The following is a 15,224-nucleotide window of genomic DNA, read 5'->3' as shown; positions in this document are numbered from 1 at the left end:
AAGCAAGTCTGTGTTACCCAGTCACTTCTCGTAGGTGGGAACTAGGTTCTGGAGTGAAAGCTAGCTTGGAAGAGGACAGGAAGCTGTAGTTCGTTGACATTACCCTTCACCCTCCACACCTCTGTCCACTACTTTCTTGGGTTTAACTCTCTTATCAGCTGCGTTCCCTAGAAAACATGCCTGCCATGGAATTTGGATGAGAACTCTGATGGACCAGTTGACTGAAGATGAAGGCAACATTAATTACTATCAGAAAAACATGTGCTTGATTTTCTCCTGCCTTCTGTTTGTTCCAGTTTTTACTGAGTATATCTATCTTCCAACGTGGATTGGAGGTATTAAGCTTGTACCTTGTTTCCCGATTCTTTTGTATTTCCTGCAGAGCTATTATAGCTTTAGGCACACAGTAAATAACATATTATTTAATATATGCCCACGGATTCAATTTATTCTTCTCGCTATTGTGGGAACTTTTGAAAAGCAGAAGACTCAGTTCTATATGGGTAAACACAGTGCCATGGAATCCCTACGGATATATGGGAGGGTCTTTCTTAAAACTGAGGGTCCAGGTCAGAATTGGGTTTCAGAATAGAAGGTAATAGAATCCCCTTTAGAATTCTGTGGGTGGCATGGCTCCCAACTTCATGCCTACCTTGCTCAGGACTTTCTGACCCCTTGAATGGTAACCTGGCACCCTCAGGGTCCACCTACCCAGTCTTAGGTGGGTAGGCACAAAGACCCATAAGAAGTATTTCTTTGTGTCACAAGTAAGATACTCAAATAAGTGCTTTTGTGTGGCAGTGGGATTTTTTCATACAGACGATTAAGTTCTCCATAGATCTGGTCTCTTTCTCCATGTTTCTGAGGTTTACTGATTAACTTGGAAGGTATGTGATAGCTTAAGATTGACTTATAGAGTAGGAAGAGAAAAGCTTACATATTTTCAAAATTCTATTCCAGTACCCAAATCCTCAGAGATCAATTGCAAGCCTTCCTAGGTTGAAATGCTTTGGGAAGAAGTAAATAGGTAGCAATAGTTAAGAGCTTAAAAAAACATAAAAACAAAACCAAACCAAGACAAAACAATCATACATTGGCTTATGCGAATTCCGAATCTGAGTGAAAAAATGGTGTTCTGCCAGCTCACAGCCTTCGGTCACTTGACAAGTGCAGCTGTAGTCTGGCTGCTTATCCTGTCCTACCCAGTGGCCTCTGCTGGGCTGGTCTCCAGGTTTGGAGGCTCTTGGAGCCAGGATGGCCTCTAACTCCAAGCCAGCAGGGTGACTGGGGAGTCATAAGGGCTTCTCTAATGCTGTTTCTCAGGTGGTTGAGTTCTGTCCTAGAGTGTGTTCTCACATCTTGGGCTGGTCCTCAGTACCGTGAAAATTTCCTGGGCAAGGGGAAGGTTGTAGTTTGGAAGTTTACAGTAGGTGTTGGAAGAGTTCAGTTTGTTTTATGCTGGCAGGTTATAGAGACATAGGCATGTTGGTAATGTTGTTTTACAGCTGAAGAACATGAAGCCCAGAGAATGTCAATGGCTTGTCCAGAGCCACTCATGGCAGCAGTGGAGGCAGCCCAGCTTAGCCACAAGCTCTGGACTGCCATCCGTCTGGTGATGACCTGGCCAGTTTGAAAGGGGCCTCAATTCTGTGAGCCCCTTTTAAAGCTGCCATGTGCTTCTGGACTGTCTTCTCATTTCCTTGTCCCTGGCAGGCATGGGAGTGTCCTCCCTGTCTGGGGAGTTGTAGGGGGAGTGCATCTGGTTATACCTACATTAGCTGACATATATAATACTGCTTTTCTATGGACATTGTTAAGGGCTGTATAAATGGAAGGTGATGTCCATGATCTGGGGCTTCTTTTGACTGGATTTTCAAACATGCAGAGTACTTGTTACCTAACTTGCTGAAGATACTGTGCTTGGGAGATTTTGCTATTATTTAGATCAAGTAATAGTGAGCATCCAAGATGGTAAAAGAGTAAGAATTCCTGTGTGAGGAGAGGTGAAGGAATGTGCAAACTTTTTAAAACGTTCTTAGGCTCAAGTAGTGCATATAGGACCAAGAGTCGATTCTCATTTGTTCACTGTTTATCCAAATTAATGAACAGAAGGAACTGTTTCCATCAGTATTATGTAGGACCATCCTTCTTATGGCTGGAAGGCACAGAAGATGGGCTCTGAGCCCACATTGTGTAAATGCTGCCTAGCATAGGGCCTGCCCTGGCTCTGCTCTCTGCATTGCCCAGTGCTATAGCAGGCCCTGCAGGCCACCTACTTTAAGCCCAGCCAGCCTGCCTCTTCTGTGCCTCCCGTTGCTGATGTGCTGGGCACATAGGGCCACTATGCATGCCACTCCCTTTCCACCCAATCTCATACTGGAAACCCCATCTTATCAGTTCAACGGCTTCAGGTTCCTGTCATGGAAATCACCCTCTCCTTTGAATTCTTCTAATATTTTCTCTTGGCCTTTAAACTGTAAGCTTCCTGAAGGCTGATACCATATCTAAGTCATCTCTGACTTGACTAATTCCAATTAAGGAATTTTGCTTTTAGTAAGTGTTCGTTCCTTAAATAAATTCTCTGTATCAATCCTTGCACTCATAAGTCTAGGCAATGTGTACAAGTGATGAGTCTTTCAGACCCTTGGAAGAGGAGAAGGTTTTACCTTGTGGGACTGGTGTGGGGAGGTTCCATCATGAAGAGGAAGAGTATTGGCTTCCTTGCTGGGCAGGCGAGGTGGCAGTGACAGTGACTTCTGCCCTTGTACACCAACACTTGAGGGCAAGCAGGGAACAAAGGAGGAGAGAGTAACAGCCACAGACCCAGCACAACCTTTGATGGGCTGAACAGTTCCTAGTGGAGAAGCTTTCCTCCTTTGTAGGTTCTAGGGGTGCCAGAAACGGGTACCCACCTAAATGGAAAGGCAGGGGTTGTTGTACAGATAGGACAGAAAATCTCAGAAACCATCCACGGGCAAGAAATGAAGGAAGACTGGCCAGACCTCATCAGATGTGGGGTCGACAATGCTGGTCTGCTCATTGGTATCTCTCTAGACAGTCCCAGAGGGGGATCATTCAGTCTTTATCCCTCTTTACCTCTTGGCATCTATCATTCTTAGGCATCCCCTCCTGCTGGGCAGCCTCTTCCCCAATGGTGACTACTTCCTAGTAACTTGGGCTCAGGGTGACTTTTATTCTTCCTTGTCCTCTGTGATGGCTTAGCCTCTGAGCTTATTGCTGACTACCATCTGTGTCTTAATTTAAGTTTTTGTGAAAAAGAATCAATGTTATCGGGCAGCCAGTGGCACTTCAGTCGTGTTGAGGACAAGGGCACAAGAGAGGGACAGAAGTTGGACTGTGGAGAGGAAATGGCCAGACATGGATGCTGGGACTCTGCCCACATCAAGGGCTATGGATGAGGACAGTTTCCAGGCCGGGGCACTGACCATGTGCCCAAATTCATTCTGTTCTCTCTTCACAAACCATTCATTGAGTGACACTAAAGATTTGGCATTTCCCCCGCTTAAGCCATTTACCTCCTGGAGAGCCTTCTGGTCTAGAGGCTAACCTGGATGATCTTGGTTAACAGATTGTAACCATGAAACTGCCTTCAGGCAGTCACTTCCATGGTACAGAAGAGCCCACAGGCCTTGATTCCTAACTAACATGCACATGATGGTCAAGGGGAGGTGGACCAAGGAAAGCTATGTATTATCTGTACGTGGAGGAAACCACATGCTTCAAATGCCAGTAGCCATAACTGAATAATACTTAGCTGCCGTGAAATATGTAAAAGACTGTTATCAAGCATTCTCAGTTTCCTTAATGTGTTTCCTATGAACTATTATAATCAGAGGAAACTGTAAAATGACTTGACTTAGCTGAGGTTTGACTCTGAAAGTCACACCACAATAGACTCTTCTCTGCTTTGCCCCAGGAATTCTAGGGAAAAAATTTTTTGTTAGTTAACCATGGCAATAACTTGTAATTATTTTCTGTCATCATCAGCAGTTGTGACTAATTAGAGACTCAGCAAACTGGGAGAATCTCTGATGTGGTGGCATGGAGCCCTCATCTTGGGAGGTTTCTATCTGATCAGTAAACACCCATTCTAGATGGTGCTACTGCATATGGTAAACAGTTAATTTGCAGGGGCTTTTTAAGCTCCTCTCAAATCATATCCTGCTTACAATGGTTTTCCAAAAAAGGGATCTTCAAGTTTAACATCTGTTTCTATGTAGCTCTTTCTTTTTACAAAATTATAAACCAACACACATTATTTATCTTTTAATGCTTGTTTCATACTCTGAGCATCAGGCATAGCTCTCTCGACCTCTTCACAGGGGAAAGTGTAGATTCCTGAACTGCCCTGCTCTGAGCCCACATGAAGACTGAAACCTCCTGTTTCCTCTGGTCCCTTTGGACACCTTTCTCTGGGTATACTTTATTCTTGTTCAGGAGCAGCATGACTTGCCAGAAGTGCCTGGTACCCACCCTCTCTGGCACACACTCTCACGTTGCTCTGCTATTGTCAACTTTTCCCAAAAAGAAGCACTTTGGATCCTTTGAACACAGACTTCCAGAAGCACAGTGATAAGGGAGCATTTCCAGAGTTAGTGAGAAGACTTCAGCAGCCTGGAGGGAATGTGGCTTGTGGGTTGGTTATTCTTTACCAAGAGGATTGGATGAGATCATGAGCTAGGAAATACCCAGTCAAGAGACACTGGATGGTAACAACAGTAAAGACGGGGCTAAACAAGACCTGAATGGGTCTAGGGCCCATTGCTTTGCTTCTAGGATGATTGGCTCTCCAAGTTCTTGATGAAGAACAAGGAACCTAGACTAGAAGTCTAGTTTCACACACGGCTGGGTCCAGCCATGGGACCAGAGGGCCTTTAGGTAGCTTTCCTGCAGTGTAGGGGAAGAGCGTGGACAAGAGGGTCTTCTTTACTGCTCCAAAGACTGTCTGACATGTGCATCCTGAGTGGCTGCCTTCCTGGTTCCTCCTTACTCTGACCTTAACTTCCACAGGCACAGAGAGCAGTCCATAAATAGTCACTAAATAAATGAATGAAAGTGAGGGTGGTGATGGAAATGCAGAATGGAGGTTAGAAACAAGGGTGTTTTCTTTCATGTCTACAGTGGCTATTGTAGTGCCTACTGAATGAACTACACCAGTAAAGATAGTGTGTTCTATCCATCTTAAAGAGCAAGTATGAAAATACTGAAATAATCTGCCTTACCTATTGAATTTACATGACAGCAAGTGGATTGAAGCTTGCTTTTCCTGTTTTGCTTTAATAAACTAAATATTGGTTTATTCTACATCATCTTTGTGGAAATGGGTGTAACTTCTTCCTTAGAGACCAGCCGTTGCTGGGATGGGCATCTGGTTATGACAGTTAGCTGTATCATTATTTCCTGCTATTGTGATGGCCTATTGATCATGACTTAGAGAAAGACAATACTGATCTAAAATAATCATCACATTAAGAGACATTCAGTTCTCTTCTTTCTTTTGTGTCCACCTGCACCTCCTTCCCCGATGATGCAGGGGAACAGTCCCACTATTACTATCCACTGAGAATTTATTTTAATTGGGTTAATAGCAATAATATCTAAAAACAAGAGTTTTTTTTTCATGTTTTAGTCACTGTGCTGAACTCTTCAAATGTATTATCTCATTACTGCCTCCTAGCAAACTCCAAAAGGTAAGATTATTACCATTCATTCCCCAGTCCACGTGAGACATCAGAGGCAGAAAGAAGTTAAGGCACGGCAAAAGACCTGCAGTTAGAAAGCTGTGCTGCTGACATTTGAAACCATGCCATCCTCTCAGGACCAGGACTGATGCTCATGCTCCTGGCAGCATCGTTACCCTGCTCCCCGTTGTTGTGGTAAGAAGCTAGAAAATGCTGGATGATCCTTTTAGCCCAATGTAGGTGTCATCAACTGTGGCTGTTCTCTTGACCTGGAGCAGCCCTCTTTGGGTGCCTTAGTCCTGACCTCAGATACCATCTCCTTGTCTCACTTATCTCCATTTAAACACTTTATCCCTAGAAAATAAATCAGAAGGTGATGAATAACCTCTGTTAAATACAGGGACAGCTACCAAGTACTCAGATGTAAAGGGTCATATCACAAAAAGGGTAGGTACCTGCCCCTACTTTTTGTTACTGGGGCTTTACCTGGTAGCTCAGGTGGGGAACCATTTCTCCAGTGTTTGATGCCCCTCCCTGAGAAGACACATGGGAAATGGTTTCCCTGTGGGCTTAAGGATGCCCTCCATTATGATAGTGTATGGGATTATTTTTTGTGTAGAGGGAGAGGGTGATCTATCATTGGAATCTTTGTGTGGATAGGAATGTTGGCATATGTCCTTGTGGAGAGGCTGCTTCTGGATTAAGGAGGACTCTAGTGTCTTCTCACTTTTAAATTCAAAGTCATCAGCATGTCCTTGCCATTTTAGTCAGTGAAACAGGTGGGCTCATTTAAATAACTGACATGAGTCAAAGACAGGGGATTTGTGAAACATGCTTTCCTCTGTTCCAAGTGCACTTGTAGGAAGAATGTTGCTCAAAGATGATGTAATTTACAAGCAGATGCTAGCAGCACTCTCCATTGAGGATGACATGGTAGTCAGTGGCCCACCCAGGCTGGCAGTCCACCTACCTTGTCTCCATATTATTTTTTTTTCTCCTTCCATGCAGATCTTAGGCACTTCTTCTTTCATTTGTATTTCTATCTTTCCTCCTGCCTCTCTCTTCTTTTTCTTTCCTATGCATAGGTTTGTCAGTAACCCACTGAATGAGAGTTAGGTTCAGATGCACCCCCCTGAGGGATGGAAGTGTAGCTTAGTGATAGAGCAATTACCTGGCATGTAGAGACACTCAATTCACTGAATTACATCTCTAGCACTGCTGAGAGAGAGAGAGAGACAGAGAGAGACAGAGAGAGAGACAGAGAGACAGAGACAGAGAGAGAGAGAGAGAAAGAGAAGAGAAGAGAAGAGAAGAGAAGAAAAAGGAAAAAGGAAAACCCCTTTCAATGAGTAGTTCTTCCAATCCCTGATTTTGTTACATATATTGAAAAGATGTTAAAGGTTGAGTATCCCTTACCCGAAATACTTGGTACCAGCAATGTTTCAGATTTCATATGTTTTTGGATTTTGGAATATTTGCCTAAGCTTTTGACTGAGCATCTTTAATCTGGAAATCCAAAGTTTGCTCATAAAATTTCAGACTTTGGAACATTTCAGATTTTCAGATTAGGGATGCTCAACCTATACTATTAGAATTATCACCACAGTTTCTAAGATGGCTCAGTCCTTCATACCAGCACACATTGTGTATTTAATCATATATTAAAAGCAAGCAGCAAACCCAGACACCACTCCCTGAGGCAGCAGGGCTTTTTACTGTGGTCTGTGACTTACCTTCTATGTCTAAAAGATCTTTATTGGACCTTGCAAAATCAAAAATCTATTAAGATCCTAGTGCAGCAATGCTTCACAAAACTGTTGGCACCCTCAAAAGAGCAATTCATGTTCATTTCTAACCATCAGAATTTTAAAAATATTATGGTCCTGTGAGAGAGCCAGTTGGCACCACAGCAGGGATGCCTTCCAAAATGTCTTTTTCCCCCCTATTCTGAGCTAATCTTTGTGTAACCCAGATCCAAGCTCAGGAGTTCAAAGCCTGTGTTGTAACTGTGATTTCAGGGGCCAGTATATGAGCAGGTGCTTTGCCAAGACACATCTCACTTATTTACCACTGTCCACACTCAAAGCCTGACTGCCTTTGAATTGGTTTCTATGCCCCTCGTTCAGATGTCTAAATTTAACACCGTTTGTAAGTGCAAAAATTAGTTTCACTTTTTCTTCCAGACCCATTATCAGGTTTGTGTACTTTTAAAAATAACCAAAAAATAACCTCCTGAAATCATCTGCAAATACTTTATTTCAGCTAATCTATACTATTTGTCATCTGCAGTCATTTATTGTGACATTGTAAAAATCAGGTACAGCAGCATGTTAGCAGTCTGACCAGGCATTTGTGGATTTTCTAGTTACAACTCTGCCAGTGCAACCTACAATTCTTGTTCCAGCTGAGCTGGCTGAGTAGTAATGTTCCTCCATTATGTTTTCTGAGCAGCTTTCTCTTTTCTGACTGATCTGTAATTTATGCTAACCTCTACACTTCATTCTTAATCTTCTCCTGACCTCCTGTTTCCCCTTTCCAAAATTAGCCTATTTGCTACCCTTGTGTCAGAGGGTTGTTTGCACATTATGGTATATTGAATATCCCACTGTATGGTGAGAAATGGAATTGCAGGCTTCCAGGCCCAGAGAGCAACTGAAGAGAATTTTGTAGAGAGAGATGTCAGACCCCATCATGGAAGCATGTTGAGCACCTAACTTGGGCTGGTGAGAATTATTCACTCTAAAGAGATGCCCATAGTTCCTTCTACCATGCCAATCTAGAGAGGAAGCCTTCTCCTTGGAGGAGGATGCATTACCTTCATCCTTGTTCCGCTGGGTAAAAAAAACTGACCCACTGGAAGGGGAGTGGCTTTTGAAGCCACTGGGGCAAAGTGCAGCAGCAGTTCACTAGTCTAGGATGTGACCTCAGAGTTTGAAGGTGATCTGTGCAGCAGGCATCTGCTAGACTGCAGACTGAGACATCAGAAAGAAATCATTGGACCAGGACCTACATGACTTTCATGGGGTCTCTCTGTCCCTTACCCTAACTGGACTTTGAGGGCCACCCACAGGAGGACCAGGATTGTGTTCCTGAAGGTAGGAAGAATAATTGCAGTGTCTGTTTCATTTCCCACAGAATTCCTAGTTCAGTCAGGTGGGCAGCAAGCCTCTTCACATCTCTCCCTTGCCCCCTGCCTCCCGGGCATAGCTCTAGGCTTGTCGCATGCCCAGAGGTCACAAGTTGGTGCAGCTCATAAGGACCCTGGAGTCTGCAGCAAAGATAATCTTTTTAAAGCATGGAAACAGTGGTTAAAAGTCATCTCAAATATTGCCTTTAAAGTAGGACAGGGCGGGGTGTAGCTCAGTGGGAGAGTACTTGCTTAGCTCCTACAAGGTCCTGGGTTCAATCCCTAGCACTGCAAAAAAGACAAGAAAAGAAAAGAAGGGTCATATTTTCCACTGTGGCTGGAAATGAGTTATATGAACTAACAGTAATTTCTAATTTTTCTTTTAATTAACTCTTAAATGTTCAGTGGGTAGATTTGTTAATTTTTCTTTAGATATATCATTTTTTACATGCTCATATCTCAAATATTCTCCAAACAGTTTTTTTCTTAATCAGTTATTTTGTTGACCTCATCACTGTCTTCTGGCATAAGATGTGGAGTTTGCCCCCTCCCTCTCACATTTCCAGGGAATTCCCTCTAAAGACCTTGCTTGTCCCATTCAACTTGTCAGCACAATTCATTTGGGCTTTCATATTCACTTTGCTGCCTTATCTTTTTCCCACCCCGAATCAATGTGTTCAGCATGTTTATGTAAAGAGTCCTATTGTTAACATTTGCTGAATATAAATCATTTTTTAAAAAAAGGAGTTGGATCTCACCTTATCTTCTTAAAGGTAGTAAAAACATTCTTGGCTTTGAAGTTGTGTGGGGAAGTACATGTTTAGTGTGGTAAGGGGCCCTGTTTATCAAAGCTGGTAGAATACCCACTTGTGGTAACTGGTCTGAAAGAGAAATTTACCAGGACTCTCACCATGCGGGGTTCACTTGTGCCTGTCAGAGCCTGGCTCAGACCAGGTACAAAACAGATGTTTGTTCAATAAATGCTTTATAGTTTTCTATGCATATGAATTATGTTTTAAGATAGATTATTTAAAAATTCCCAGATGATTTCTTTTTTCCTTAAATCGGGATTTTGGTGTATTGTGCAAATAGGAAAAAGTTTAACCCAGAATACTTAGCCATTTTGATTAGTTTTGACAAAGCGAAGGTGATAACATTTGTGTGGAGAGGAAATTCGACCATGTTAACATCTGTAGGAAGTCAGCCTGTTTGTACTCTTGTCCCATTTATGTCATATTTTATATGTCATCTGATCGTGCTTGTGGCATGTACACACTCCAATAGAACCTTGAGATTTCAGCTACCTGAGCACAGCACATGTTCACTGTGAAACCAGAGTATTAATTGAGAAAATGAGCCAGATTATAAATTTAAGCACTCCCAGAAATGTTTACAAGGGTAAAGAACAGGAATGATGCTTAATAAAGCCTTTTGGTGTATGAAGCCCATGTATAATCAGCTTACCAGTAGAAGAAAGTAGATTGTTTTGCTGCCAGATGATCTTTCTCATACTATGGACGGGCAGTCATGCAGGAGTCTCTAGGAGAAGAGACTGCAACTTCCAGAGCTGCAGGACTGGTTCACCTGGGTGGGTATGCAAGGAGCAGTGGCTTCCAAAAGGATGAATCCTGGTAGAACCTGACCTCAGAAGTGCTCTGCTAAGCATTCTAAACCCAGAATGTTCAAAACGTGATTTTGATGCCAACGAAATCAATAAAGAAATCATGACCTCCTCCCATCCCGATTGACAGCCTGCACTGTGTGTGAGGAGTAAGCACAGAAGCATCTGTTCTGTACAGAGCCACATAATTTTAGAGGTTTTCTACCTGTCATTAAGCCTTACTATAAGTGGATGCTTAACAAGTGATTCAGGGGTTATCCTCATCTTTTTAATGCAAAGAGGTAATTCCAAAATAAGAATAATATTAATAGTAACATAAAGTTTTATCAGGGGCTCCTTGCAGAGCAGTAACCTTCTATCTATATGTTGAAAATGGTTCCCCTTGAGCCCAGTCAATTCCTGGACCTTTATGTGCAATTGCTGCATGGCTTTGAGTGCCTCTCTGTTCCTTGTAGTCTTCATTTGGCCTGCCACCAGCTGAGAAATGGACTATGTTGTAGAAATCATTTGAAACCATAAAATGTGTTTTTTTTTTTATTGTAAACAAATGGGATACATGTTGTTTCTCTGTACATGGCATAAAGGCATACCATTTGTGTAATCATAAATTTACATAGGGTAATGTTGTTTGATTCATTCTGCCATTTTTTCCCTTCCCCCCCACCCCTCCCACCCCTCCCCTCCCTCTATACAGTCCTTCCTTCCTCCATTCCTGCCCCCCTCCCTAAACCCAACTCCAACCCCAACACTAACCCCTCCCACCCCCCCATTATGTGTCATCATCCACTTATTAGCGATATCATTCTTCCTTTGGCTTTTTGAGATTGGCTTATCTCACTTAGCATGATATTCTCCAGTTTCATCCATTTGCCTGCAAATGCCATAATTTTATCATTCTTTATGGCTGAGTAATATTCCATTGTATATATATGCCACATTTTCTTTATCCATTCATCAGTTGAAGGACATCTAGGTTGGTTCCACAATCTGGCTATTGTGAACTGAGCAGCTATGAACATTGATGTGGCTGTATCTCTGTAATATGCTGATTTTAAGTCCTTTGGGTATAGGCCAAGGAGTGGGATAGCTGGGTCAAATGGTGGTTCCATTCCAAGTTTTCTAAGGAGTCTCCATACTGCTTTCCAGAGTGGCTGCACTAATTTGCAGCCCCACCAGCAATGTATGAGTGTACCTTTCTCCCCACATCCTCACCAACACCTGTTGTTGCTTGTATTCTTGATAATCGCCATTTTAATTGGGGTGAGATGGAATCTTAGGGTGGTTTTGATTTGCATTTCTCTTATTACTAGAGATGTTGAACATTTTTCCATATGTTTGTTGATTGCTTGTAGATCTTCTTCTGTGAAGTGTCTATTCATTTCCTTAGCCCATTTGTCGATTGGATTATTTGCATTCTTGGTGTAGAGTTTTTTGAGTTCTTTATAGATTCTGGAGATAAGTGCTCTATCTGAAGTATGATTGGCAAAGATTTTCTCCCACTCTGTAGGCTCTTTCTTCGCATTGCTGATAGTTTCCTTTGCTGAGAGAAAACTTTTTAGTTTGAATCTATCCCAGTTATTAATTCTTGCTTTTATTTCTTGTGCTATGGGAGTTCTGTTGAGGAAGTCTGGTCCTAAGCCGACATGTTGAAGCTCTGGACCTACTTTTTCTTCTATAAGATGCAAGGTCTCTGGTCTGATTCCGAGATCCTTAATCCATTTTGAGTTTAGTTTTGTGCATGGTGAGAGATATGGGTTTAGTTTCATTCTGTTGCATATGGATTTCCAATTCTCCCAGCACCATTTGTTGAAGAGGCTATCTTTTCTCCATTGCATATTTTTGGCCCCTTTGTCTAGTATGAGAAAATTGTATTTATTTGGGTTTGTGTCCGTGTCCTCTATTCTGTACCATTGATCCACTTTTCTATTTTGGTACCAATACCATGCCGTTTTTGTTACTATTGCTTTGTAGTAGAGTTGAAGATCTGGTATTGCGATACCCCCTGCTTCACTCTTTCTGCCAAGGATTGCTTTAGCTATTCTGGGTTTTTTATTCTTCCAGATGAATTTCATAATTTCTTGCTCTATTTCTGTAAGGTACATCATTGGGATTTTAATTGGAATTGCATAAAATGTGTTTTAATGACACTTAAGCACATGAAAAAATTGACCTTCCAGTAATCAAAGAAATGCAAAGTAAAATAATGAGAAGTTATTTCCACTTATCTCAAAAGAAAAAAAATATACAATTATACTATGTAGGGACAAGAAGGTTCAACAAAGCCAGCTGTCCTCTACTTGACAGGTGGGATTGTACATTGAAATGGCTTATGTAAGGTCCACTCAACATGTGCTTCTTGACTACTCAGTCCTTTTAAAAACTAAGGATTTATTCTAAGTAATATGAAGCTTGCATTAAGTGTTTGTGGGCAGTAGTATTTCTCAAAGTGTGTTTGAATGGAATTTATGTAAATGTCCACATTGATATAGTGCTTAGATAAACCACATGAATATGATGGAATACTGTTTACCCATGATAATTAAGCACTTGAAGAATTTTCATTACATTGGAAAAAGTAAAGACATAGTGGTTAACTGAATAGGCTTTCCATTCACACTTCTCATATTAAAATTCTTTCCCAGCTTTGTACAAACTCTGAAATTTAGGAAAGTTGTTTAACATGTCTGTGCCTCAGTTTCCTTACCTGTCACAAGGGAAGTAATGGTGGTTGTACAGTTTAAATGTAATAACTCATTTGGTGGGTTTAGCACAATGCACAGCATTGCATAAGTGCCAATGAAAGTTAGTGTTCAGCCTGTGACCTTTAAGTGAGTAAGTGAACAGAAAGCACTTAGTGTGAGTCAGGTGTGAAGCAGCCACTGTTAGCTGCTGTATGTACCATGGGTGTGGGGAGATGTTCTTGTAAGCCCAGATGCCTAGGAGAATATTGAGGCTGTTTGAAAATCCATGTTTTCATACACACATAGAGTAGAAGACACATTAATGTGACTATCTCTGAGAGTAGGATGATTACAAGTAATGTTTGGTGTTGTACTTTCTGTTTTTCCAACATTCGTTTTCAACAATGAGTATAAAATACTGTAATAATCAACAAAAACACACAATGTTTTAGAGTTGAAACTTTCATCTGCTTAGCCCATGGTTAGTTAAAATAGCTGAGACCCCTCAAGCTTCCTTCCAGTTAATGGTTTTTCTGTGTCATGTTTCTATTATCTGGTCGTTTGTAGTTGGTATCATAATATTCGGGTACAGTGTAACAGTGTTATACAAATAATTTCTTTGGTTGCATTAGAACCATGATTCTAAGCCCCTGGATGCTGGCTAGAATCATCTGGAGAGATTTTGAAATAGAGTGGTGTCAGGCGCCTTATGAAACCAATTAAATCCAAATTTCTGTGATTAGGTCCTGGCATCTGTATTTTTTGAGGGCTCACAAGGAAATTCTAATGTATAATCAGATAGTGAAGAGACACCTGCATTTGATACTACCTGCCTCATAGAGTTCCGCCCCACAGAGCCCACTCTCTATCTGCCTTTGCTCTTCCTCTGATCAATCTCAAAGTCAGCCATAGCAGTATTTCCCAAATGGCTCAAGGAAAAAATCCCCTGTAGTACTTGTTCAAAGTACAGATGCCTGGGCTAGACCCAGACCTACTGAATTTGAATTTCCATGGGTCAAGATTTGGTAATGTATATACAGTCAGTCACATATCACCTAATGATAGAACCACATTCTGAGAAATTGTACTTAAGTGACTTCGTCCTTCTACAAATCTCAGTGGTATAGGTAAATCACTCAGTGTAGCGTCTTGGTGCAATCAAAAGAGAGGTTTAATGTATGAGGCTGCTACTGTTCTACAATAGATTTTTTTTAATAAGCAGAAGTACAATTAAATGACAAAAATATTGTGTACTAAATATATAAATCAATAGCATAGTCATTTATCATTGTCTATTATGACTGCATAATTATACATGCTGTGTTTTGTATGATTGGCAGTGCAGCAGGCATGTTTACACCAGCCTCCCCCATACACGTGAGTAATGTGTTGTACTACAATGTTACAGTGGCTACAGCATTACTAGGTAGTAGGAATTTTTCAGTTCCATTTATAATCTTATGGAAATGCTGTTATGTATGCAGGAAGTACTAAAGCATTGTTATGCAGTGGATGACTATATTTAACAAGCCCACTGGGTAATCCTCACCTTTGGTGAAGTATGACCTATGATTTTCAGTTTCAGCTGCATACCGAGAACACCCGGGGAAACCTGGAGGAATTCTAATACTTGATCGCTCCTGATGTCCCAAATTACAATGTAATGCATCTAGGATACTGCCTGGGCACTGGGAGTTTTAAAGTCCCTCTTGATTCAGGTGTGCAGTCATGTTGACACCATGACTTACCAGCCAAGTAAGGTCCTAGGACCAGCAGCATCCCCTGCCCAAACTTTGTTAGACATGCCTACAAGCCACATCCAATTACTTTGAATCAGAAATGGGGAGTCAGGAGCCAGTGTTTTAGGGACCCTTCTGTAATTTCCACCCTCACTGAAATTTAAGAATCACTGCTATAGAGTGGCATCATTAAAAGCAGGTTCCCAGAGATTGCTCAGTGGGTCTATACTGAGTCAGGAATGTGCTCAGATGATCCAAGGCCACACCCTGAAGAACTATTCTAGGACATGCCCTTGTGACCTTGGGGGTTTTAACATAGGGCCTCAATATCTGGTTCACCCAGCATCCTTTCTG

At 41.7% G+C, this 15,224-nt stretch overlaps 1 protein-coding gene across 1 annotated transcript in view; it reads left to right on the top strand.

The window, feature by feature from the left end:
• The window catches only part of Jcad (junctional cadherin 5 associated), a 52,062-nt gene that overhangs the window by 14,858 nt on the left and 21,980 nt on the right, over positions 1–15,224 (top strand). The gene's annotated exons all lie outside the window — the stretch shown is intronic.

Source organism: Sciurus carolinensis, chromosome 12 (assembly GCF_902686445.1).
Source record: "Sciurus carolinensis chromosome 12, mSciCar1.2, whole genome shotgun sequence".
NCBI classification, from domain to species: domain Eukaryota; kingdom Metazoa; phylum Chordata; class Mammalia; order Rodentia; family Sciuridae; genus Sciurus; species Sciurus carolinensis.
The sequence above is the reverse complement of the archived record's forward strand: the minus strand, read 5'-3'. Positions and strand labels throughout refer to the sequence as shown.